The 25,773-nt window shown below is 40.2% G+C and overlaps 1 non-coding gene across 1 annotated transcript; it reads right to left on the bottom strand.

The window, feature by feature from the left end:
- Positions 1-24,747: 24,747 nt before the first annotated feature.
- LOC148703808 (small nucleolar RNA R71) lies at positions 24,748-24,853 on the bottom strand. Its single transcript, XR_015982349.2, has one exon. It is a non-coding gene; the product is annotated as a small nucleolar RNA R71 (small nucleolar RNA).
- Positions 24,854-25,773: the final 920 nt, after the last annotated feature.

Below are 25,773 nucleotides of genomic sequence, written 5' to 3'. Positions count from 1 at the left end.
AGCTTCTTCTATGTATTTAGGTTCTAAGTGTGAAACAAATGCAAGATGATTATTTAAGTTCCTAAGAGAGGCTCTAATTCTAACAGGTTGAGATGGATCATCTAAGATTAATTCTTTAGGGTGACCATGAGCATACCTCCAAGCCTTTGTAAGCCCATGATCAACAATTACCTCTTGGTTTGTTGATGTGTCTCCAATCTGTTTCGGTTCATTTTCTTGTAATATCATGTCATTAATCTTTTCCTCAAGTATCCCTGCATCATCATCAAGAGCTACTCTCTTGCTAGAAAAGACATCATTAGTATCATCAAAAACAACATGTATAGACTCTTCAATAATAAGGGTTCTTTTGTTGAAGACTCTATAAGCTTTACTTGATATAGAATATCCCAAAAAGATACCTTCATCAGATTTGGAATCAAATTTGCCTAAGTTATCTTTGCCATTATTATGAATGAAACACCTACACCCAAAAATATGAAAGTAGTTTACTTTGGGCTTTCTATCTCTCCAAAGTTCGTAAGGTGTTTTCTTTATAATTGGTCTTAATAGAACTCTATTTAATATATGACATGATGTGTTAATAGCTTCTCCCCAAAAATACTTTGGAAGGTTACTTTCACACAACATGGTCCTAGCCATTTTCTCTAGGATTCTATTCTTTCTTTCTACCACTCCATTTTGTTGTGGTGTCCTAGGTGCAGAGAAATTATGAGTTATTCCCTTTTTACTACAAAATTCATCAAATAGATGATTTTCAAATTCTATTCCATGATCACTCCTAATAGCTATAACTGAAGCATTTCTTGAGTTAGTTACTTTCTTATGAAATTTCTTAAATACTGAAAATGTTTCATCTTTATGAGCTAAAAATATGACCTATGTGTATCTAGAAAAATCATCTACAATGACAAGACCATACTTGTTTCCACCAAGGCTTGTGGTTCTGGTTGGTCCAAAAAGATCCATGTGAAGTAGTTCAAGGGTTCTAGCAGTAGAGACACAATTGATGGATTTAAAGAAACTTCTAGATTGTTTGCCATATTGACATGCTTCACAAATTTTATTTTTCTCAAATTTTAGCTTTGGCAAACCAATCACAGAATCTTTTTTAACTAATTTTGATATTGTATCCATACTTGCATGACCTAATTTACGGTGCCATAACCAACTTGCATCATTGACTTTAGAATTACTAGCTACTAGGCAACGGTTATTATTGGCAAGATCTTCAAGATCTACTACATAAACATTGCCACGTCTTATTTCTTTGAATACTAAGCTATTGTTAATTGAGTTGGTTATGATGCATAGAGATGGCTTAAACAGAACATCAAATCCTCTATGACATAATTGACTAACGCTAAGTAAGTTATGCTTAAGACCATCTACAAATCGTACATTATCAATGAAGGTTGAAGAGGTAATTTGTACTTTACCTATGCCAACGATGTGACCTTGGTTATCGTCTCCAAAAGTCACAGCACCTCTCTTTTTAGGCTCTAGGGTGAAGAATTGCTCCTTGTCACCCGTCATGTATCTTGAGCAGTCACTATCCAAGTACCAACAGTTTTTGTCGACCTTGGCTGCAAGACACTCCTACACAAGAAAATCATACAATTTTAGGTACCCAAGTTTTCTTGGATCCTTCAAAGTTAGCTATGTTGGTTCCTTTTGGAATCCAAACCTTTTTAATTTTTCTTTTAGCTTCTATTTTTCTATGGTCACACACATTAACTTTATGTCCTACTTTTCCACAGCAAAAATAGGTTATATTTTTAGTTTTCCTTTTCCCAGTTTTTACAAAAAAAATTTTAAGAAACTTTTGCTTATTCTTAGGCTTATACCCTAAACCAGCTCTATTAAACACAGCTCGTTGACTATTAAGAATCATCTCCAATTTTTCAGAACTATATGTAAACTTTTCTACAATAGGTTTGTATTTTTCAAGTTCTTTTGTTAACTTTAGTTTTTCTATTTTTAGTAAGTTTAAGTCTTTTGTAAGATTATCTTTTATAGTTTGGTTACTGTTTTTAAGTTCTAAAACTTTCTTAGTTAGTCTTTTGTTATCTCTAATTAAGGTATTAGTTTTTTGAGTTAGTAATTGGTTGCTTGTTTTAAGTTCTAAGTTTTCTTTGATGATAGAGTCATTGTCCTTAATTAATTTATCGTACTTATGAGTGTAAGATTGATTAGTTAGTTTCAATTCTTTATGTTTAAGGTTTATTGTCTTATATTCATCCATTAGTTCATTAAAAGCATCATATAATTCATCAAAGGTAAAATCTAAATGTGTTTCAGATATTACCTCATTATTATTTGCCATGAAGCAAAAATTTGCTTTTTTCTCTTGTTCCTCATCCGATGATGATGATGATTGATCGGAGTCTGTCAAGGTGGAGACAAGAGCTTTCTTCTTCTTGTATTTGCTGCCCTTCTTCAGCAAGGGACAGTCGATTCTGAAATGTTCCGGCTTCTTGCATTCATAGCAACCGATTCCCTCACTTTTCCTTTCCTTACCTTTGTCCTTGTTGTAGAAACTTGAGGAACCCCTCCTCTGATGAAAGAACTTCTTCCGGTTGATGAATTTTCTGAACTTTTGCACGAGAAGAGCCTCATCTTCATCTCCCTCATTGTCTTCTTTTTTACTGCTGCTACTGCAAGAGGGATCCTTGTTAGAAGAAGTAGACTTAAGGGCAATTACCTTTTTCTTGTGGAAGGACTCTTCTTCACTGTGTTGCTTCATTGTGAGCTCATGTGTCATCAAGGATCCAAGGAGCTCCTCGAGTGCCAGCTTGTTCAAGTCTTTGGCTTCTTGGATCGCCGTTACCTTGGCTTCCCATGACCTTGGTAAAGATCGAAGAACTTTCCTGACAAGGTCACTGTTAGTATAACTTTTGCCAAGACTTTTTAGGCCATTGACAATATCAGTAAATCTAGTAAACATGCAAGTGATAGTTTCATTAGATTCCATTTTAAATAGTTCATACTTGTGAACTAGCATGTTTATTTTGGATTCCTTGACCTGATTCGTGCCCTCGTGGGTTACTTCAAGTCTGTCCCATATCTCTTTTGCAGAATTGCAAGTAGAGATTTTATTGAATTCATTATGGTCTATGGCACAATAAAGTACATTCATTGCTTTAGAATTTAGTTGTGCCTTCCTTCTATCATTGTCATCCCAATCTTTTTCAAGCTTGGGTATAGTAATGTTATTTATATAAATAGAAGGAATGTATGGTCCATTAACTATGATGTTCCAAACTTCATAGTCTTGAGCTTGGATAAATATCCTCATCCTAGTCTTCCAATAAGTGTAGTTGGTTCCATTGAAGAATGGAGGCCTATTAGAGGATTGCCCCTCACTAAGAGAAGATCCAAAAGAGGTTGTCATTTTGATCTTTTACTCTTTTAATATAAGAGCTCCGGCTCTGATACCACTTGTTGCCCAAAAAGACAACCCAAGAGGAGGGATGAATTGGGTTTGGATTAATTCTCGACCAATTAAAAACTATGATTAGTAATTAACTAAATCTATTGCAAGCAAAATAGTTAAGTTACTAGATGAAGTGAATGAAGAGAGAGAGAGAGAGGACAATAGCCAATACAAACACAAACCAGTTTATAGTGGTTCGGAGCTAACCCTTGCTCCTACGTCCATTCCCCAAGCTTCACTTGGGAGTTCACTATAATTTCTTGGATTACAGCCGGTTGTTTTACAAGTTCACAACCCAACTTGTTGTTTTCGCAAGATCACAACGAACTCGGTCGGTTTTCACAGGCTCACCGACTAGAACCATCCGATTATTTTTTCGGGATCACAATCGAACCCTTACACCATGGTTTTAACTTCGGCTCACCAACAAACCTTACAACCCTTGATTCAATTCTCTGATTGAATCAAGTAAGTAAAACAGTTTGGGAAAAGATACAAGAAAAGCTTCTTAACAAGCAAATATGAATCAATATGAATAGAGTAAAGTTAGAAGCCCTCAAACAGATTTTGGAAGAGGAAGAAGGGGCTTCTCGAATTCTGAGTCTCCTCTTTGAGTGCACTGAAGATCTGATGTCAGAGGAAGAGCCTTGGATGCGAAGGGAAGACTTCTAGGAATGTATTGACTGCGTTTCTTCCTTCTTTTGCCTGTCTTTTCTCTCAATAGACTCTTGGTAGTTGGAAAAATACTTATGCACAGATGGAGTAACACTCTTGATGTCTACTACTGTTCACTTCGGCTATTTAAACAGTCTTCTTTGAAAAATAGCCGTTAGATACTGATTTGTGGCCGTTCTGCACAGTCTGCACTTTCTGACAATGTATCCGTTGGGGTTGGAGTCGACTCGCTCGATCTGGAGTTGACTCGGCTATTGCTGGAGTCGACTCATGCTTTACTGGAGACGACTCGCCCACTGTTCAGGATTTGAATTAAAGTGTTGTCCCGTCCTGGAGTCGACTCGGACCAAACCTGGAGTCAACTCGCCAATATCCGGAGATGACTCGGCACTTTTGGAGACGGCTCGTTCTCAGGATTTCAGAGATCTATTTTTCTGCATTTCTCTCTCGAGTCAACTCGGATCATCTTGGAGTCGACTTGGCTCTCAGAGCCCGAATACTGATCATCTGTCTTTCGAGTTGAACTGCCTCGGAGTCGACTTGCACTTTGTTGGGGTCGACTCGGCTGACTTGAGGTCGACTCTTGTATTCTCGGAGTCGACTCGTTCACAGGGTCACTTTGTTTGGTTTTCTGCCTTTCAGTCTGCTTTCCTCTGAGAGTCGACTCTTACATGTTTAGGAGTCGACTCGCCAAACGTTGGAGTCGACTCGAATCCTTCTGGAGTCGACTCGGTAACAGGATTTTGAAAACACTTCTCTGTCTTTCTGTCTGTTACTCTTTGGAGTCGACTCGAAACCATCGAAAGTCGACTCGGCAAGCATCGGAGTCGACTCGAAATCTTCAGAGTCGACTCGGTGATAGGGTCTGAAATTCATCTTTTAGTCCTTCTATCTATTCTCAGTCGGAGTCGACTCGTAGTGTACCGTAGTCGACTCGAGCTTGTGCCAGAATCTCTGAAACATTTAGAGTCGACTCGCAATCTTCCGGAGTCGACTCGAGCTTCAGACTTTGACTTAATTGAGTTCAACACTTAGCCAAAAGACCTTGAACAAAAGCTTGATGCTCTTAAAGATAAATTCACATATATTTGTCTGAAACAGTAGATTGAATTTATTAGTACAATATGAAATATACTCAAATGCTTTAAGCTCATCAAAATCAAATAGGGGTATATTCAATCACTCCACACATTTTTTCTAAGATGTGTTTTAACTTCCTATTGGACACCTCGACTTGTCCACTTATTTGGGATGGTATGGGGTAGCAACTTTGTGGGTGATGTTATATTTGCGAGCCAAAGCCTCGAAAGACCGGTTACAAAAATGAGATCCCCCATCACTGATGATGGCTCGGGGTGTGCCAAAACGACAAAAGATGTTTTCATGTAAAAATTTAACCACAACCTTATGGTCATTAGTTTTTGTGGCGACAGCTTCTACCCATTTTGAAACATAATCAACCCCTACCAGAATGTATTCGAAACCAAAAGATGGTGGAAAAGGGCCCATAAAGTCAATACCCCATACATCAAAGATTTCTACAATTAAAATAGGATTGAGAGGCATCATATCTCTACGGGAGATGATACCCATCCGTTGGCACCGTTCACAAGTTTGGAAAAAGTTATGCGCATCTTTGAAAAGTGTGGACCAATAAAATCCACTCTGTAAAACTTTTGCTGCAGTTTTTCTACCCCCAAAATATCCCCCATAAGCTTGTGAATGGCAGAATGAAAGAATACTTTGAAATTCACATTCGGGGACACATCGACGGATGACTTGATCGGGACAATACTTGAATAGATCGGGATCATCCCAATAATAGAACTTTACTTGTGAAAAGAATTGGTTCTTGTCTTGAGTTGACCAATCATCAGAAATTCGTCCTATGGCAAGGTAATTTACTATGTTTGCAAACCATGGCGTTTTTATTCTTTGTACCTCAAATAATTGTTCATCTTGAAAAGAATCGTGTAAGGGTGAGGTATTTTTAGAGGGCTCAAGAAGAATCCTAGATAAGTGATCTGCTACGACATTTGCAGTTCCTTTCTTATCATGAATTTCTAGGTCAAATTCTTGTAGTAAAAGAATCCATCGAATCAGACGGGGTTTGGTGTCTTTCTTCGCAAGAAGGTGTCGAAGGGCAGCATGATCAGTGAATACGGTAACCTTGGATCCTAAAAGGTAAGATCGAAACTTGTCTAGCGCGAATACTACAGCTAGCAATTCTTTCTCAGTGGTAGTGTAGTTCAATTGTGCGTCTTAGAGTGTTTTACTAGCATAGTAGATGACATGAGGTACCTTCTCTAGCCGTTGCCCTAAAACTGCCCTAATGGCATAGTCGGATGCGTCACATATCAGTTCAAATGGAAGGGTCCAATTTGGGGGCCGTATTATAGGTGCATTGGTTAATTTCAAGCGAAGATTTTCAAATGCCTCCTCGCATGCTTTATCAAAGGCAAAGGGAGTGTCCTTGGCAAGAAGATTGCACAAGGGTTTGGAAATCTTACTGAAGTCCTGAATGAAGCGACGGAAGAAACCAGCATGGCCAAGGAATGATCGGATTTGTTTCACAGTTTTGGGTGGAGGGAGATTGGAAATAAGATCGACTTTGGCTTTATCTACTTCAATGCCCCTCTTGGACATGACGTGTCCCAAAACTATGCCTTCTTGAACCATGAAATGGCTCTTTTCCCAACTTAACACTAGGTTGGCCTTCTTACATCTTTTCAAAACTAAGGTCAAATTATCCAGACAATCGTCAAAAGATAGGCCAAAAATTGAGAAATCATCAATGAACACTTCTAGAAAGTTTTCCACCATATCTGAAAAAATGGCCATCATGCATCGTTGAAAAGTTGCGGGTGCATTGCATAGTCCAAAAGGTATCCTCCTATATGCAAATGTCCCAAATGGGCAAGTAAAAGTGGTTTTCTCTTGATCGTCCAGGTAAACAGGTACTTGATTATATCCAGAATAACCATCTAAGAAGCAGTAGAAACCTTGACCAGCCAACCGTTCCAAAATTTGATCTATAAAAGGTAGAGAAAAATGGTCCTTCCTAGTCATTGAATTAAGTTTCCTATAGTCAATGCACACGCGCCAACCCGTGGTTGTGCGTGTTTGTATCAATTCTCCTTCCGTATTTTCAACCACAGTGATACCTTATTTCTTGGGTACCACTTGTGTCGGACTCACCCACTTACTATCAGAAATTGAATAAATGATTCCGGCATCTAATAACTTCACCACTTCTTTCTTGACTACCTCCTTCATGTTAGGATTGAGTCTTCTTTGCATTTCTCGGGTGGGCTTTGCATCATCTTCGAGATGAATTCGATGCATGCAAACAGAGGGGTCAACCCCTTTCAAATCGGCTACAGACCATCCTATGGCATGTTTATTCTCTTCTAGCACCCTTAAAAGTTTACCCTCCTGTTCAGTAGATAAGTTGGCTGCGATGATTACAGGGAGGCTATCTTCTGGTCCTAAAAAGGCATACTTAAGATTTGTCGGAAGTGGCTTCAACTCAAGTTTAGGTGGAGAATCAATGGAAGGACAAAGTGGTGTGCTCGCAATGGAGGGAAGAGGTTCAGGTCGGATCTTCCAAGGAAGGAAACTCATGGGAGATTGATTGTCGAGTAAGTGATAAGTGCTAAATAATGCATAAATTAATATCTTATTCATAGCACTTATCATTATTTTAATTCACATATTTTATAAATTTTACCAAAAAAAAATGTGTTACCTTCATAATTGCATTTTAATAAATTATTAAAAATAATTCGAGTTTGCCTGATTTTATTGGTCGAGTCTAATGTGTGCAGGTCGCGTTTGCAGATGAACCCATGTCCACGTCATTTTTTTTAGTGCTTAGAGATCAAGCTTCCATGTCCTTCCCTGCTCCGTGTCCTAGCCAGAACCAAGCCGTTCCCCATATCCAATTTCCTCCCAGCATCCCACCTTTCATGATTCCTCCCGAGCTTCCCAGCCGCATGAACCTCTTCCCAGCCAAATTGTCTCGAATGGATATGTTCCCAGTCGAGTGGACATGTTCCCAGCCAACCGCAAATCAGAGCCTCTCTTATCCCTTCTTCGGAACAAATCCCAGCATTCCATCATCCGTGATTCATCTTCACCTCATGTCAAAGCTCCTCCCAAATCTCTTGCATTCCACGACATTCACCCAGCACAAAGTCGAGATCAACTTCTAAACAAATCCCCTGTTTCACGCGTCTTCATCTCAACCAAATCCAACATCCCAAACCTCCCAGCCATCAAATCTTATCTCCCAGATTAGATCACCTCCCAAGGATTGCATCTCAAACCTTATCCCATCCTGTTTCTTCCACGCCGAATCTCCCAACGTCTTCCTTCTTTCGATCAAATCCCCTATTCTGCATCCAAAAAAATCCTCTGCTTCCTTTCTTAGTTCAGCCTCATTTCGGTCGTGATTCACCTTCATCCCGCATTGTTCTCGATTCGACTTTATCTTCCCAGGATTCACAGCATCCAAACTTCTTCCCTTCCGTATCTTCATTTCCAAAAACCTCCACGGATCACGTCCACAAATAGAATCCCCTGTTTCAAAATTCCATCCTCTTCCAGCTTTCCGTGAGCCAATCCACATCATCCCAGCTCCCGTATCATATTTCTTCCCAACCAAAACCAAATCGGAACAGAGTATCCCAACCTCCTTCCGGATTCGCCATCTCAGCGGTTCTCTGTGATTTATCCAAATCCCCTGCTTCCAGCTGCTTCATCCTCTCAAACGCCCGCGTCTTGCATCCGAATCCCCTATTTCACGGTCAGCCATCGTCCGGATTAATCCCAGCATATCCATGGATAAACTCCGAACTGATTTACCTCCCAGATTTCATCTGCATCACCCAAAGATCTCTTCCCATCCCGTGAGCATCAAAGGATCTCGTTTCAGCCGATTCCCAGACTTCATCCTCCCGAGTCCCGAGCTTCACGGCAACCAAATGTGTCTTCCCCTGTTTCGGAAACAGAACACGGGCATCTTTCCACTCCGTGGATCACTCCCTTCCAAGTTCATCGCAGCGTCCGTGAGTATCTCCTAGAGTCTTCGGATCCAGCTCTAACTTCTACCGCGTCCGGATCTTCCGCGGCCAACAAATCCCATCTCCATCCAGCCGCTTTCATCCTTATCCCCTGCTTCAAAGATAGAGTTCATCTTCCCGCATCCAGCTGTCCACCAAGGTTCCAGATTGATTCCAAAGGGGGGCGGGTGAAGGCTATAAAAGGGAAGCAATGCATGAAGATGAGGGCATTCGGAAGGAGGGAGCCGGCTGGTCCCAAGCTCTCACAGGCCAAATCCCACGGGAAGAAAGAAACAAAGAAGGGAGAGAAGATTTTTGGTTATTTTGGGAATGACTTCCCATAAGAGTTAAAAAGGAGCCGCAAGGGAATCGCAAGAGGGAGAGATGGGAGCCCGCTGCTGTGCTGCTGCTGCCGTCTCCAACTCCATGTAGGGCTGATCTCCTCACTAGGGCTGGATGTAGCCCTAACAAAGGGCCAAGGGTTTTATATTTTTGAAATCAAACAATCACCCCAACAAGATAAGAACTGGATTTCATCACCAGATTCTTGCCCAAATTAGGTGAATCAATTCTCACATAGTTTTCACCTTAATTAAAATCAATTAGACGTTGGCCCCTAGGGACATTCGAGCTCAATAGGACGAAGATCACCGAAAGTTGCACCAATTTCGCTCTGTGGCTCAGTTGATGTCTAGGCAAGCTTTGTCCCTTTAAGGGAGACAGTTCATCTGTTCGAGGCAAGTGGTTTTTAAGTAGGACCTTTGCAACGCATCATGACCCCCCCACTTACCTGGGACTTACCTGGTCAGCTCAGTCATTAGACCGGATTGGAGGCTTAGGTGCCCTCTTCAAACCAGTTAGGAGCTGTCTAGTGATTTTAGGGTGAACTTAAGGAATTGATGTGTTTTTCTTTTTAGTGCATGCTTGACTGTACTTGACTAATCAGAGGAGTCTTAGTGTATGCTAGGGTGTCGTTCTAAATCTCCCGAATTAGTACCTTTTGACTCTGAAATAGAGCGTTCTATTAGGGCCCTTCGAGCTAAAATCCGCACCTATATAACCATAGGATCTGCTCCACTTATAGAGATGGCTGAAGAACAACCCAAACTCCTAAAGGAGTACTTCACTCCTTCCATTTATACCTCTCCATCTTGTATTCGACTACCTGATACCACCGCTGCTGCACATTTTGAAATTAAGTCTAGTGTCATCCAAATGCTTCCCTCTTTTTATGGACTTAATAATGAAGACCCATATAAATATTTGGATGAGTTCCTTGAGATCTGCACTACTGTCAAAATTCAGAACTTCACTGATGATGCTCTGAAACTTAGGCTGTTTCCTTTTTCCCTTAAGGATAGAGCTAAACAATGGCTCCATTCATTAGAAGCCAATTCTATTCTCTCTTGGGCTCAAATGCAACATGAATTTCTAAAGAAATATTTTCCCATAGGAAGAACAAACCAATTTAGGCGTGCTATCACGAGCTTCTCCCAATCTGACGGGAAAGAAGTTCATGAAATGTGGGAGAAATTTAGAGATTTACTCCGAAAATGCCCGCATCATCAAATATCCAAATGGCAATTAGTGCAATGTTTTTATGACGGATTGTCTGAACGAAACCGTCAAATGGTTGATGCCTCTTGTGGGGGTACTTTCATGCTTAAAAGTGAACATGAGGCATGGCAATTATTTGAGAACCTTAATGAAAATTCCCTCCACCATGCCTCCTCCGCTCGTCAAGCACCCCCGAGTTCTCAAAGAAAAGGAACCATATATGAAGTTAGCCAGTCCATAGGTCTATCCGAGAAAGTAGATGCACTGTCCCGCAAATTGGACCAGCTAATGTCTAGAGAACAGCTTCCAAACTTTCACCAAGCACAAGTATGTACTCTCTGTTCTAGTCCATCTCATACTGTCTTTGAGTGTCCTTCGGCAGCACAATTCTCCGAATTTGTGCAAGAACAAGTAAATGCTGCCCAAACACAATTCCAACCGGGTAATGACCCATTTTCCAATACTTATAATCCGGGGTGGCGCAACCATCCAAACTTCTCCTGGAAGCAGCAGACTCCCAATACTTCCCAACCTTATTCCCGAAACTTCCAACCATTCCAGAATGTTTATCTGAACCGCCCTCCTACTCACTATTCACAATTTCAACATGTCCCTCCTCCAGCACCCCCAAAAAACACAGCTTTTGAGGAAAAAGTGTTGAACTCCCTTCAAGGTTTGGAAACTATTACACAATTGGTGCACTCTCACACGCAATCCATCGCCAAGCTAGAATCCCAGATGGGGCAATTAGCTAATGCAGTGAACAAGCGAGAGGAAAGAAAGCTTCCAAGCCAACCAGTGAGTAATCCTAGGGGACAATACATGGCTCAAGAAAATCAACTAAATACAATTCATCATGAACAAGCCAATGCTTTGACTACCCTAAGGAGTGGACGTGTAGTAGACAATAAGATTGGGGAGGATAACAATAAGGAAAGTGAAGAAGATGATAGAAATGTGTCAAATAAAAATCTAAAACCTTCTTCTTCTTCTTCAGCTAGTCTACCTTCTGCCAAAACTCACATTCCAAAGGCCCCATTTCCTGAAGCACTTAATGCACCCACTCTCTTTGGCAAGAAAGGAACTTCATTAGAGGAGATGATGGAAATTTTCAAACAAGTAAAAATTAACCTTCCGCTTCTTGATGCTATTCGACAAGTTCCCTCCTATGCCAAATTTCTCAAAGATCTTTGTACCCAAAAGCGAAAATCTAGAACACATGTGCCTAAAAAGATCTTCCTAACTGAGCAAGTGAGTTCTATTCTCCAACACAACACCCCTCCGAAATTCAAAGATCCTGGTGCTCCCACCATCTCCTGTATCTTAGGAAATAATTTCATTGATCGAGCACTCTTAGATCTTGGGGCAAGTGTCAACCTTTTACCTTACTCAGTTTATGAGAAACTTGGGTTAGGTGAGTTAAAACCAACTTCGGTGTCCTTGCAATTGGCTAATCGATCTGTTAAAATACCACGAGGAACAATTGAAGACGTCCTAGTCAAGGTAGACAAATTCTATTTTCCAGTCGATTTTATCGTCCTTGATATGGAATCGGTGCCGAACTTTAAGAAACAGATCCCTATGATTCTAGGTCATCCCTTTCTAGCTACAGCCAATGCGAGTATAAATTGTAGAACTGGGGTGATGAATATATCTTTTGGAAATATGAAGGTCAGGTTAAATATATTTCGTGCCTCTGATCAACCTGCAAAGGAAGTTGAGTGCTTCCTAATAGACAAAATGGACGATCTTGTAGAAGAAACCCTTTCCTTATATTTTGGCAGATAATCCTCTGAAAATATACTTGGCCTATTTTGACTTTGATATAGACAATGCCATAAAAGCAGTCAACTTCCTGCCCAACAATCAGTCTTCCACAAATATTCTTCCTTGGAGAACCCCGCATGAACCCGGTATGATTTAATAAGGATGCACTGCGTCTGGCTGAAGACGTTAAACTTAGCGCTTGTTGGGAGGCAACCCAATTCTCGTAGGTTATTTTTGCATATTTTCTTGTCGCATTTTTTTAACAGGATCCCTCATATTACTGATGCAACTACGGTAAAATGCTTCTATCCTCCATATGCATCATATTTTCATCCAAAATAAAAAAATATATTAAACAATAAAAATAATAACATAATATTCAAAAAAAAACATTGAGGACAATGTCTGATCTAGGTTGGGGGGTATAGGATTCGAATTTTTAAAGGAATTTTTTGCATTTTTACATTTTTAAGTGAATTTCAAAAAAAAGTGAATTTTAAAAAAAAATCTAATTTCTATGCCTTAGTGCTGAAATGATAATCACACAAAGTATATAAAATCTAAAAAGCCCAATGATTAGTCAGGAATAAGTCAATTTGAGTTCTTTTCATTAAAAATTCTTTTAGCGAGTTGTAAGATAATTTTTACTTTGAAATTTCACAACACGTATGGCCTGCACTTCTAAGGGTTAGGTTTAACATGATGTTGTTAAGTCTGGTAGCAACCTTGAGTCCTGATGAATCATACCTATCTAATTCGCTATTTAAAAAAAAAAGAAGCGAATTTAGTCAGGTACATTGAAAAGGGCTACCTATTGTCAAAGGTCAGCGGGCTTGCAATGATAAATCCGAGCATAGGTCCGTAGGGGAGTCTTGATGCCTAACACCTTATGCCATCTGGTGTGGGAGTGTTGTCTGAATGCTCGTTACATGGAGGAATCATTACAAGAGTAAAAGTGCGTAATAAATATAAAATAAAAAAAATAATAAAAAAATATAAAAAAAAGAGAAAAAGAGAAAATAATATTGACCTTGAAAAAGACGATAGTGTGAAAGCCGTCGTTGTAAAAATTCGAGTAAACTGGAATATTACAGATAAAGCCCATGAGGTATTAAAGTAAACATCCACAACTCTCGAAATCCTGCAAGGTAGGATGATTTTGAATCAGTGATTAGGTCTTATCTGACCAATTCTGGAAACTACTAGTTTTAGCAGTATTCTGGAGAATCTAAAGCCTTAGCTTGTGTATGGTCCAAATATCACCGAGCACCCAAGTATAAATTAGCCTTACAACTCTCTAACAGAAACTTAATGACTTCAACTTAAGTTGCATACTGACCTTGGATTTGGGCTGACTTAGTAATTAAAACTTTGTGTGCTTTTGAAATTCTTGGCCTTAATGCATTTGAAATTAGATTTTATAAAACAATAAAATAAATTCTTTCGACAGCAGTTTGTGGGTATCTGAACCGGAAACCCTCACGAGACAAAACTCGTCCACTAGGGCCACCTAGGGGTTTAAAGCCTTATTGCATACGGTAAATGCAATCGCGATTCCTGCGAAAGTGAGTTAGTTTTTATTTTGCTTGAGGACTAGCAAAATGTAAGTTGGGGGGTGTGATAAGTGCTAAATAATGCATAAATTAATATCTTATTCATAGCACTTATCATTATTTTAATTCACATATTTTATAAATTTAACCAAAAAAAATGTGTTACCTTCATAATTGCATTTTAATAAATTATTAAAAATAATTCGAGTTTGCCTGATTTTATTGATCGAGTCTAATGTGTGCAGGTCGCGTTTGCAGATGAACCCATGTCCACGTCATTTTTTTTAGTGCTTAGAGATCAAGCTTCCATGTCCTTCCCTGCTCCGTGTCCTAGCCAGAACCAAGCCGTTCCCCATATCCAATTTCCTCCCAGCATCCCACCTTTCATGATTCCTCCCGAGCTTCCCAGCCGCATGAACCTCTTCCCAGCCAAATTGTCTCGAATGGATATGTTCCCAGTCGAGTGGACATGTTCCCAGCCAACCGCAAATCAGAGCCTCTCTTATCCCTTCTTCGGAACAAATCCCAGCATTCCATCATCCGTGATTCATCTTCACCTCATGTCAAAGCTCCTCCCAAATCTCTTGCATTCCACGACATTCACCCAGCACAAAGTCGAGATCAACTTCTAAACAAATCCCCTGTTTCACGCGTCTTCATCTCAACCAAATCCAACATCCCAAACCTCCCAGCCATCAAATCTTATCTCCCAGATTAGATCACCTCCCAAGGATTGCATCTCAAACCTTATCCCATCCTGTTTCTTCCACGCCGAATCTCCCAACGTCTTCCTTCTTTCGAACAAATCCCCTATTCTGCATCCAAAAAAATCCTCTGCTTCCTTTCTTAGTTCAGCCTCATTTCGGTCGTGATTCACCTTCATCCCGCATTGTTCTCGATTCGACTTTATCTTCCCAGGATTCACAGCATCCAAACTTCTTCCCTTCCGTATCTTCATTTCCAAAAACCTCCACGGATCACGTCCACAAATAGAATCCCCTGTTTCAAAATTCCATCCTCTTCCAGCTTTCCGTGAGCCAATCCACATCATCCCAGCTCCCGTATCATATTTCTTCCCAACCAAAACCAAATCGGAACAGAGTATCCCAACCTCCTTCCGGATTCGCCATCTCAGCGGTTCTCTGTGATTTATCCAAATCCCCTGCTTCCAGCTGCTTCATCCTCTCAAACGCCCGCGTCTTGCATCCGAATCCCCTATTTCACGGTCAGCCATCGTCCGGATTAATCCCAGCATATCCATGGATAAACTCCGAACTGATTTACCTCCCAGATTTCATCTGCATCACCCAAAGATCTCTTCCCATCCCGTGAGCATCAAAGGATCTCGTTTCAGCCGATTCCCAGACTTCATCCTCCCGAGTCCCGAGCTTCACGGCAACCAAATGTGTCTTCCCCTGTTTCGGAAACAGAACACGGGCATCTTTCCACTCCGTGGATCACTCCCTTCCAAGTTCATCGCAGCGTCCGTGAGTATCTCCTAGAGTCTTCGGATCCAGCTCTAACTTCTACCGCGTCCGGATCTTCCGCGGCCAACAAATCCCATCTCCATCCAGCCGCTTTCATCCTTATCCCCTGCTTCAAAGATAGAGTTCATCTTCCCGCATCCAGCTGTCCACCAAGGTTCCAGATTGATTCCAAAGGGGGGCGGGTGAAGGCTATAAAAGGGAAGCAATGCATGAAGATGAGGGCATTCGGAAGGAGGGAGCCGGCTGGTCCCAAGCTCTCACAGGCCAAATCCCACGGGAAGAAAGAAACAAAGAAGGGAGAGAAGATTTTTGGTTATTTTGGAAATGACTTCCCATAAGAGTTAAAAAGGAGCCGCAAGGGAATCGCAAGAGGGAGAGATGGGAGCCCACTGCTGTGCTGCTGCTGCCGTCTCCAACTCCATGCAGGGCTGATCTCCTCACTAGGGCTGGATGTAGCCCTAACAAAGGGCCAAGGGTTTTATATTTTTGATTTCTATTCTTGGAGTTGTATAAACTTTATTTTGTTCTTAATGAATATTTTATTTCATCTCATATTTAATTTCTGTGATTTTAAGTATGATGTCTATACAACTGCTTTTCATGATCACTAAGTAAATATAAGATAGTCCATGCTTAGGGAAGATGCGATGTGCTGCCACCTTAGATTAGGGTAGACATTTCATGCCTACTGAAGATGGATTATGCCCAAATTACTTTTGTGAATTTTTATTTAAATGCTTATTAGGCTTGTAGCCAATTTGCATGTTAATCCAAGAACGAAATAAAATATAAATAATCCTTGTTCCGATGTTAGTGGTGAATTCCTTGCCCTAGGTTCTCTTAAACTGATATCCTTTTAATTGCATTTTCTTTTATTAAATTGCTTAGTTTAATAGTCTTCACAAATTCATCCTTTTAAATATTTTTATTTTTAAGAAAAACAACTATACCCCAATCCCTGTGGATCGATACCCGTAATCACTATCCTACTAGATACGTGCTATTGCGTGGTCTTTAAAGTTGACTATCAGTAAGATGTTGACATCTTCTATGGCCTTGTCTATGTCAAAGTTGTCAATGTCAAAATGGGCCAAGCATGCCTCTATGGGGTCATCCGCCAAGATATAGGAAAGGGCTTCCTCTACAAAATCATCCATTTCATCAATTAGGCAACACTCGTCTTCCCTCACATGTTGGTCAGCGACATGAAACACATTCAACTTAATTTTTATTTTTTCAAATAATATATCCATTGCCCCAGTTCTACAGTTGATACATGCATTGGCTGTCGCTAAAAAGGGACGACCAAGAATCACAGGGATTTGTTTTTTTAGGTTGGGCACATGTTCCATGTCAAGGACGATAAAATCTACTGGAAAATAGAATTTATCTACCTTGACAAGAACGTGGAGTGATTGATTATAACCCTATTTGATTTTGATGAGCTCAAAGCATTTGAGTATATCTTATGTTTACTAATAAATTCAATCTAGTGTTTCAGTGAAATTCTTGTAAATTTATGGTTAAGTGTCTCTAGATTTGGTTCAAGACATTTTGGATAAGTTAAGAAGTCAATTTGAACCAAAGTCTGAGACTCGAGTCGACTCCGGAAGATTACGAGTCGACTCCAAGCGTATCAGAAGCACTGGCACAGGCTCGAGTCGACTCCTGTACATTACGAGTCGACTCCGACTGAGAACAGACAGACGAACAGAAAGATCCAACTCAAAACCTGTCAACGAGTCGACTCCTGAAGAACGCGAGTCGACTCCAGGGTAGTACGAGTCGACTCCAGGGAGTTACAGATAGAAAGACAGAGAAGTTATTTTGGACCCTGAGAGCCGAGTCGACTCCTGAGGAACTCGAGTCGACTCTGATGGTTGGCAGGTCGACTCCAAAGGAAGCGAGAGTCGAATTCCAGTGTGATAGAAGGCAAAAGTCAGAGAGCAACTTTCGGACACTGAGAGCCGAGTCGACTCCCGCAAAGTCCGAGTCGACTCCAAGATAGCGCGACCCCAAAAAGACAGAAGACAATATTTTCGTCTCTGAGAGGCGAGTCGACTCCAAGACAGTTCGAGTCGACTCCAAGACAGCGCTACCCCAAAAAGACAGAAGACTGTTTTTCGGATACTGAGAGCCGAGTCAACTCCAAAATAGTTCGAGTCGACTCTAGGACGGCACGAGTCAAAAGACAGAAGATCGGAAGTTCGGACTCTGAGCGCCGAGTCGACTCCCAGAATTTCCGAGTCGACTCGAGGGAGCAAAGTTGAAGAATACATCTATGGATTCCTTGGAATGAGTCGACTCCAAAAGTGCCAGGTCAGCTCCAGTCTTTGGGTAGTCGACTCCGGGTTAAGTCGAGTCGACTCCCAGTCGAGAAGAGCACTTTAATTCAAATCCGGAACAGTTGCCGAGCCGACTCCTGAAAAGCATGAGTCGACTCCTGCTGCAGCCGAGTCGACTCCAGATCGCGCGAGTCGACTCCGATCCCAACGGAAATATTGTCAGGATGTGCAGAATGTGCAGAACGGCTAGAAGATTGTGTCTAACGGCTAGTTTCCATGGGGAATGGCTTAAATAGCCACAGAGAACTGTAGCAAGGTAGAAAAGCGACATTCCATTCAAAGAAAACAACAAATCTTCATCTACCAAAGGATTTCAAAGAAAAAGAAGGAAGAGGGCCATTAACTCCATCCAACCAACTCTTTCCAGCATTAAAGAAGTCTCCTTCAGTCTTCAAGTCTTCAAGACATTCAAGAGGAGACCCTGAGTTCGAGAAGCCCTCCTCTACATCTTCATAAATTTGTTTGAGGGCTCTTAACTTCTCTCTTATTTATATCGCTGAATATCTGCTTGTTTAGAAGCTGTATTTTTCTGTTTGTTTTTCAATTCATTTGTTCCTTACTTGATTCAATCAGGGGATTGAATCAAGGGTGTAAAGGTTTGTTGGTGAGCCTAGGTTGAAACCAACGTGTAAGGGTTTGATTGTGATTCCGGGAAAACAATCGAGTGGTTCTAGTCGGTGAGCCTGGGAAAACCGACCGAGTTCGTTGTGATCTCGTAAAACAACAAGTTAGGTTGTGAGCTTGTAAAACAACCGGCTGTAATCCGAGGGGTTATAGTGAATTCCCAAGTGAGGCTTGAGAAGTGGACGTAGGAGCAAGGGTTAGCTCCGAACCACTATAAATTTTCTTGTGTTTGTGATTGTCTTGTTGTCTCTTACTTTCATTTCATACACTGCACATAGCATCTAATTAATCCACTTGCAAAAAGCATTAATTAGTTATTCACAAACCTTTTAATTGCTATAATTATTTTAAGACCCAATTCACCCCCCTCTTGGGTTGTCTATCTGGGCAACAAGTGGTATCAGAGCCGGAACTCTATTACCCAAAGAGTAAAAGATCAAAATGACAACCCCATTTGGATCTTCTCACATTTAGGGCCAGTCCACCCATAGACCTCCATATTTTAATGGATCCGACTACTCATATTGGAAGGCTTGGATGAGAATATTTATCCAAGCCCAAGACTATGAGATGTGGACCACCATACTAAATAGACCATACATCCCATCCATTTATGTAGAGGGTGTCACTGTACCCAAGCTTGAAAAGGATTGGGATGATAATGACATAAGGAAGGCACAACTAAATGCCAAAGCCATTAATGTGCTTTATTGTGCTTTAGATAGAAATGAATTCAATAGAGTCTCTACTTGCATTTCTGCAAAAGAGATTTGGGATAGACTTGAAGTGACCCACGAGGGCACAAATCAAGTAAAAGAATCCAAAATAAATATATTAGTTCATAAGTATGAATTATTTAAAATGGATTCTAATGAAACAATCACTTGCATGTTCACTAGATTTACTGGCATTGTCAATGGCCTAAAAAGCCTTGGCAAAAATTATACTAACAGTGAGCTTGTCAGGAAGATTCTTCGTTGTCTACCATGGTCATGGGAAGCCAAGGTGATGGCAATCCAAGAAGCCAAGGACTTAAACAAGCTGCCACTCGAGGAGCTACTTGGATTCCTCATGACGCATGAGCTAATAATGAAACAACACAATGAAGAAGAGTCCTCTCACAAGAAAAAGGTAATAGCACTAAAATCTGTTTCCACGAACAAAGATTTGTCTTGCAGCAGTAGCAGTGAAGAGGAAGACAATGAGGGAGATGATGATGAGGCTCTCCTTGTAAGAAAATTCTGTAGATTCATCAACCGGAAGAAGTCCTCTCATCAAAGGAGAGGCCCCTCAAGCTCCTATCACAAGGATAAAGGTAAGGAAAGGGAAAATGAGGGGATCAGATGTTATGAGTGTAAGAAGCCGGGGCATTTCAGAGCTGAGTGTCCTTTGCTGAAGAAGGGGAGCAAGTACAAGAAAAAGAAAGTCCTCGTCTCCACCCTATCGGACTCCGATACATCATCATCATCATCGGATGAGGAACAAGAAGAAAAGGCCAACCTATGTTTTATGGCTAACGACAATGAGGTAACATCCGAAACACATTTAGACTTTACCTTTGATGAATTATATGATGCTTTCAATGAATTAATGGACGAGTATAAGATAATAAACCTTAAGAACAAAGAGTTGAAACTAACTAACCAAACTCACCTCCGTAAGTACGATACATTAATTAAGGATAAAGATGTTATCATTAAAGAAAATTCAGAACTTAAGACAAGCAACCAAATGTTAATTCAAAAGACTAATGCCTTAATTAAAGATAACGAAAGACTAACCAAAGAAATATTAGAACTTAAAAACAATAAACAAATCATAAAAGAGAGTCTCACAAAAGACCTAAATGGACTAAAAACAGAAAAACAAAAATTGGCACTAGAACTTGAAAAGTACAAGCCTTTTGTAGAAAAATTTACATATAGCTCAGAAAAATTAGAAATGATACTTAATAGTCAACGAGTTGTGTTCAATAGAGCTGGTTTAGGGTATAAACCTAAAAATAAGCAAAAGCTCCTTAGTAATTTCTTTGTAAAAGCAGGAAAAAGCAAAACTAAGAAAATAACATGTTTTTGCTGTGGAACATTAGGACATAAAGCAAATGTGTGTGATTATAGAAAAAAAAAACTAAGAGAAAAATTAAAAGGGTCTGGATTCCAAAAAGAACCAACATTACTAACCATGAAGGACCCAAGAAAACTTGGGTACCTAAAATTGTATGATTTGCTTGTGTAGGAGTGTCTTGCAGCCAAGGTCGACAAAAATTGTTGGTACTTGGATAGTGGCTGCTCAAGACACATAACGGGTGACAAAGACTAATTCTTCACCCTTGAGCCTAAGAAGGGAGGTGTTGTGACATTTGGAGACAATAACCAAGGTCACATCATTGGTATAGGTAAAGTACAAATCACCCCTTCAACCTTTATTGATAATGTTAGATATGTTGATGGTCTTAAGCATAATCTACTTAGCATTAGTCAATTGTGTGATAGAGGTTTTGATGTTTTGTTCAAACCATCTTTATGCATCATAACCAACTCAAATGACAACAGTTTAGTTTTTAAAGGAATAAGACGTGGGAATGTGTATGTAGTAGACCTTGAGGATCTTGCCAAACATAACCCATGTTTAGTTGTTAATGAAACTAAGGATAATGATGCTAGTTGGTTATGGCACCGTAAGTTGGGTCATGCAAGTATTGATAAGTGCTGAATAATTTATAATTTAGTTATCTTTTCATAGCACTTATCAATGTTCTTAAACTGATAAATACATATTTTACCATGAAATTGAATAAACAATGAAATAAATTTAAATTATGGTAAGAGATAAATAATACTTTTCTTAAAACAGACTCTGAATTTGCCTCTCTTCTGGTTGAGATCTTTCATAAAAATATATAAGGAGGAGATTGTGTTGACCCGATTTATTAACCTGATGGAGTTGTAATCAAGCTAAGGGTATAATTAAATGGGCTTTGGTCCTGGTTAGATTGAAAGTTATAATTGTATGGAAAATATTTGATTAACCCTTTTATTAAGTCACAGTCTGATCTGGTTGAGTTCAATCTGAAGCGGTTTAGTAAAAATTAAATGTCATTGGGCTCAAGAACAAGTTCAAGCAAATCAACAATCATGACCCACCTCAAACCCAAAGTCAATTCCCAACCAATGCCTTGCGTGCCTTCATATAAAATTTATAATTTTAAAATAAAATAATAATAATAATAAAATAATAAAATAAATAAAAATAATTTTGGGAAGAATTACTGGATTCACTGTTCATATGAACAGTATCCCGTGAAAACACTGTTCATATGAACAGTGTTTTTACAAATATATATTTATGTATATATAAATTAAATAATAAATAAATTAATTAATAAATAATATATATATAAGTTCATTGTTTATCTTCTTCTTCTTCCACTGTTTATCTTCTTTCCCCTCCCCGTTACCTATCCTTTCCAGCTTCCCAACCGCGTGCCACCGCATCCATGCTGTCTTCATCCAAATCCAAATCCCCAGCAGCGGAGATCAAGCTCCTCCGCCATCAACCGCGTGCGGCATCTCCTCTCCCGGACTTCCAACTCCACGCTGTGATCAACACCTCCCACGCATCGCGCCCCAGCCGCTCGTGAAACCTTCCGCATCAGCCCTCTTCCTCCTCTCCCGCAACTCCTTTCCGTTTACAGCCGCAGCATCCCGGACCGGTCGCTCGTCCCAGCACGTTCACAGATCTCCACTGTTCATCTTCTTCCTCTCGCAGCGGATCACGGCCGAGATTCGAGTCGCCACCCGTCGATTCCCCCGTTCCAGCCACGAGTCCCACGTGGTGCAGCCAGCAACCAGATCCTTCGCCGCTTCTGCCGCCCGTGACGCCCTCGGATCAGCGCCTCCATCCCGCGGTCAGCTTCCGATCCCATGGATTCCGCCCAACAATCAAGCATGCGTTTTTCCTCCTCTTCGCACGAAATCAAGGATCCATCGCTGGCTAATCCTTAGTGGGGAGCTATAAAAGGAGGAAGAATCATGAGGCAGAGGGGGAGCTCGGTTCAACAGAAAAAAACAGGGGAGACCCCCTGTTTCAGTGAAAAGAAGAAGAAAGCCGAGAGGGAGATGAAGAAATAAAATAAAAAAAGAGAGAAGAGAGAGAGGCTGGGAGCGGAAGGGAGTGAAGAGCATTTTTTTATGAAGATGGGAGGACTTCCGGCCACCATGAGCAGCTAAGCCTCGGTTTAGGGGTTTGATGAAGCCATAGAGGAGTATTCGTTTCATTTTTATTGATTTGAGTTTGTATTGTAAGATGGTTGCATGATGAAGAATTTATCAATTGATTTTATGATTTACCCAATTTATGTGAATCATTTATCTTGCATAAAATATTTTACATAGATTGATCTATTTCATCGAATCCAACACCTGTGGTTTGGAGGAGATATTCATGTGACATCGATTTCATGTTTAATGACTTAATGATCAGATGCATCATGCTAGGTTAGACAGGTCATGCTTATCGTTAGAGTAGATGGTTTGTGCTAGACTTAGATGATTCATGCTGGGAATTAGTTATAATTTTCTTTTGTGATTGCTTTGGCTTGTAGTCGGAAGCAATCAAGTCTTACATACAACTCAATCATTGAAAAGCGTCACGGATATAAATCTATCGGTGGAATCTAGCCCTAAACACCTCTCTCCATAGATAATTCATACTACTACACCCATATTAATTCTTAGTTTTTATCATTTACTCTAGCTTATCCCCTTTGAAGTAATTATTTAATTAGGAAAAATAACTTGTCTCCAATCCCTGTGGACCGACATCCGTAATCACTATCCTACAGGATACGTGCTATTGCGTGGTTTATTTTTGAAATTGAAAAGAACCGATCAATTTTTGGCGCCGTTGCCGGGGATTGCTAGCATAGTTATTTTTCTTATTAAAAAAAATTATTTAAAAATTAAAAAAAAAATTTTAAAAAAAATTCTATTATTGTTACTTTTCTTATCTTCTTTTTCTCCCTTACTAATTTTTATTTATTTTTTTATATATATTATTTGATCAGGAATCGAGGAAAAAATCTGGGATGATCAAAAGGAGAACTGCTGGAAAAGAAATGCTGTAGAGGTTTAAAAAAAAAATTAAATTGCTGGGAAAATTTTCTTTGGTAACCTCTAAACTTTTTTTATTTAAATTAATTATTGGCTTAAAATTTTGTGGTGATTGTTTGATTTTAATTATAGCAAAATTGTGAATGCATGCCTGATACACATACACAAATCAATCTGCACATAGTAAGGGCAATCACCCCAACAAGATAAGAGCCGGATTTCATCACCGGACTCTTGCCCAACTTAGGTGAACTCAATCTCACATAGTGTCATCTTTAATTAAAATCAATTAGACGTTGGCTCCTAGGGACATTCGAGCTCAATAGGACGAAGATCACCGAAAGTTGCACCAATTTCGCTCTGTGGCTTAGTTGATGTCTAGGCAAGCTTTGTCCCTATAAGGGAGACAGTTCATCTGTTCGAGGCAAGTGGGTTTTAAGTGGGACATTTGCGAACGCATCGTGACCCCTCCACTTACCTGGGAGCTTACCTGGTCAACTCGGTTCATTAGACCGGATTGGAGACTTAGGTGCCCTCTTCAAACCAGTTAGGAGCTGTCTAGTGATTTTAGGACAAAGACTAGGATTGATATGTTTTTCTCTTTTATTGCATGCTTAATTGATCGAGTACTAGTGTATGCACGGTAGTCGTTCTAGAGTACAAAACCTATTACCTTTTGACCCTGAAATAGAACGAACCCTTAGGAACATTCGAGCTAAGATCAAAACATTAGGATCATCCCCACCTCTTAAGATGGCTGAAGAACAACCCAAACTCCTGAGGGAATACTTTACTCCCACAATTTACACTTCCCCATCTTGCATTCGATTACCTGAGGTAGCAGCTGTACAATATGAAATAAAGTCTAGTGTGATCCAAATGCTTCCATCTTTTTATGGGCTCACCAATGAAGATCCATATAAACACCTAGATGAATTCTTTGAAATTTGCACCACTGTCAAGATTCAGAATTTCACTGATGATGCTCTGAAACTTAGATTATTCCCCTTCTCCCTTAAAGATAGAGCCAAACAATGGCTGAATTCTTTAGAAGCTAACTCAATTCGTTCTTGGGATCAAATGCAACAAAAATTTCTTAAAAAATACTTTCCCATAGGAAGAACGAACCAGTTTAGACGTGCCATTACAAGCTTCTCCCAAACTGAGGGAGAAGAATTTCATGAAACTTGGGAGAGATTTAGGGACCTAATCCGTAAATGCCCTCATCATCAAATACCTAAGTGGCAACTAGTGCAATATTTTTATGACGGATTGACAGAACGAAACCGTCAGATGATCGATGCTGCATGCGGGGGCACTTTTATGCTTCAAAATGAGCATGAAGCATGAAAATTATTTGAAAATCTTAATGAAAACTCCCTCCACCATGCTTCATGTTCTCGTCAAGCACCCCCGAGTTCTCAAAGAAAAGGGACAATTTGTGAAATAAGTCATTCTATGGACCTGTCTAGCAAGGTAGATGCATTGTCCCATAAGATTGACCAACTGATGATAGGTGGGCATTACATGAACTCTTCCCAAGCACAAGTGTGTACTATTTGTTCTAGCCCATCCCACCCTATTCATGAGTGCCCTTCAGCGCCCCAATTCCCCGAACTCGTGCAAGAACACATCAATGCTGCTCAAACACTGCCTAGACCGGGTAATGACCCATTTTCCAATACATATAATCCGGGATGGCAAAATCATCCAAACTTTTCTTGGAAGCAGCAAGCTTCGAATACTGCCCAACCTTATTTCCAAAACTTTCCAAACCCTCAGAATTTTCAAACCCCACAAAATATTCATCCCTACCGTCCCTCGACTCAATTTCAACACACTCCTCCTCCACCCCAAAGAAACACAGCCTTTGAGGAGAAAGTGTTGAACGCCCTTCAAGGTTTGGAAACCATTACACAATTGGTGCACTCTCACACGCAATCAATCGCCAAGCTAGAATCCCAGATGGGGCAACTAGCTAATGCACTGAACAAGCGAGAGGAAGGAAAGCTTCCAAGCCAACCACTAAGTAATCCTAGGGGACAATACATGGCTCAAGAAAATCAATTAAATACAATTCATCAAGAACAAGCCAATGCTTTGACTACCCTAAGGAGTGGACGTATAATAGACAATAAGATTGGGGAGGATAACA

This window comes from Phoenix dactylifera, chromosome 16 (genome assembly GCF_051530095.1).
Source record: "Phoenix dactylifera cultivar Ajwa chromosome 16, Ajwa_hap1_PhDact_Kaust_v1.1, whole genome shotgun sequence".
Classification (NCBI taxonomy): domain Eukaryota; kingdom Viridiplantae; phylum Streptophyta; class Magnoliopsida; order Arecales; family Arecaceae; genus Phoenix; species Phoenix dactylifera.
This window is presented reverse-complemented; position numbering and strand designations above follow the sequence as displayed.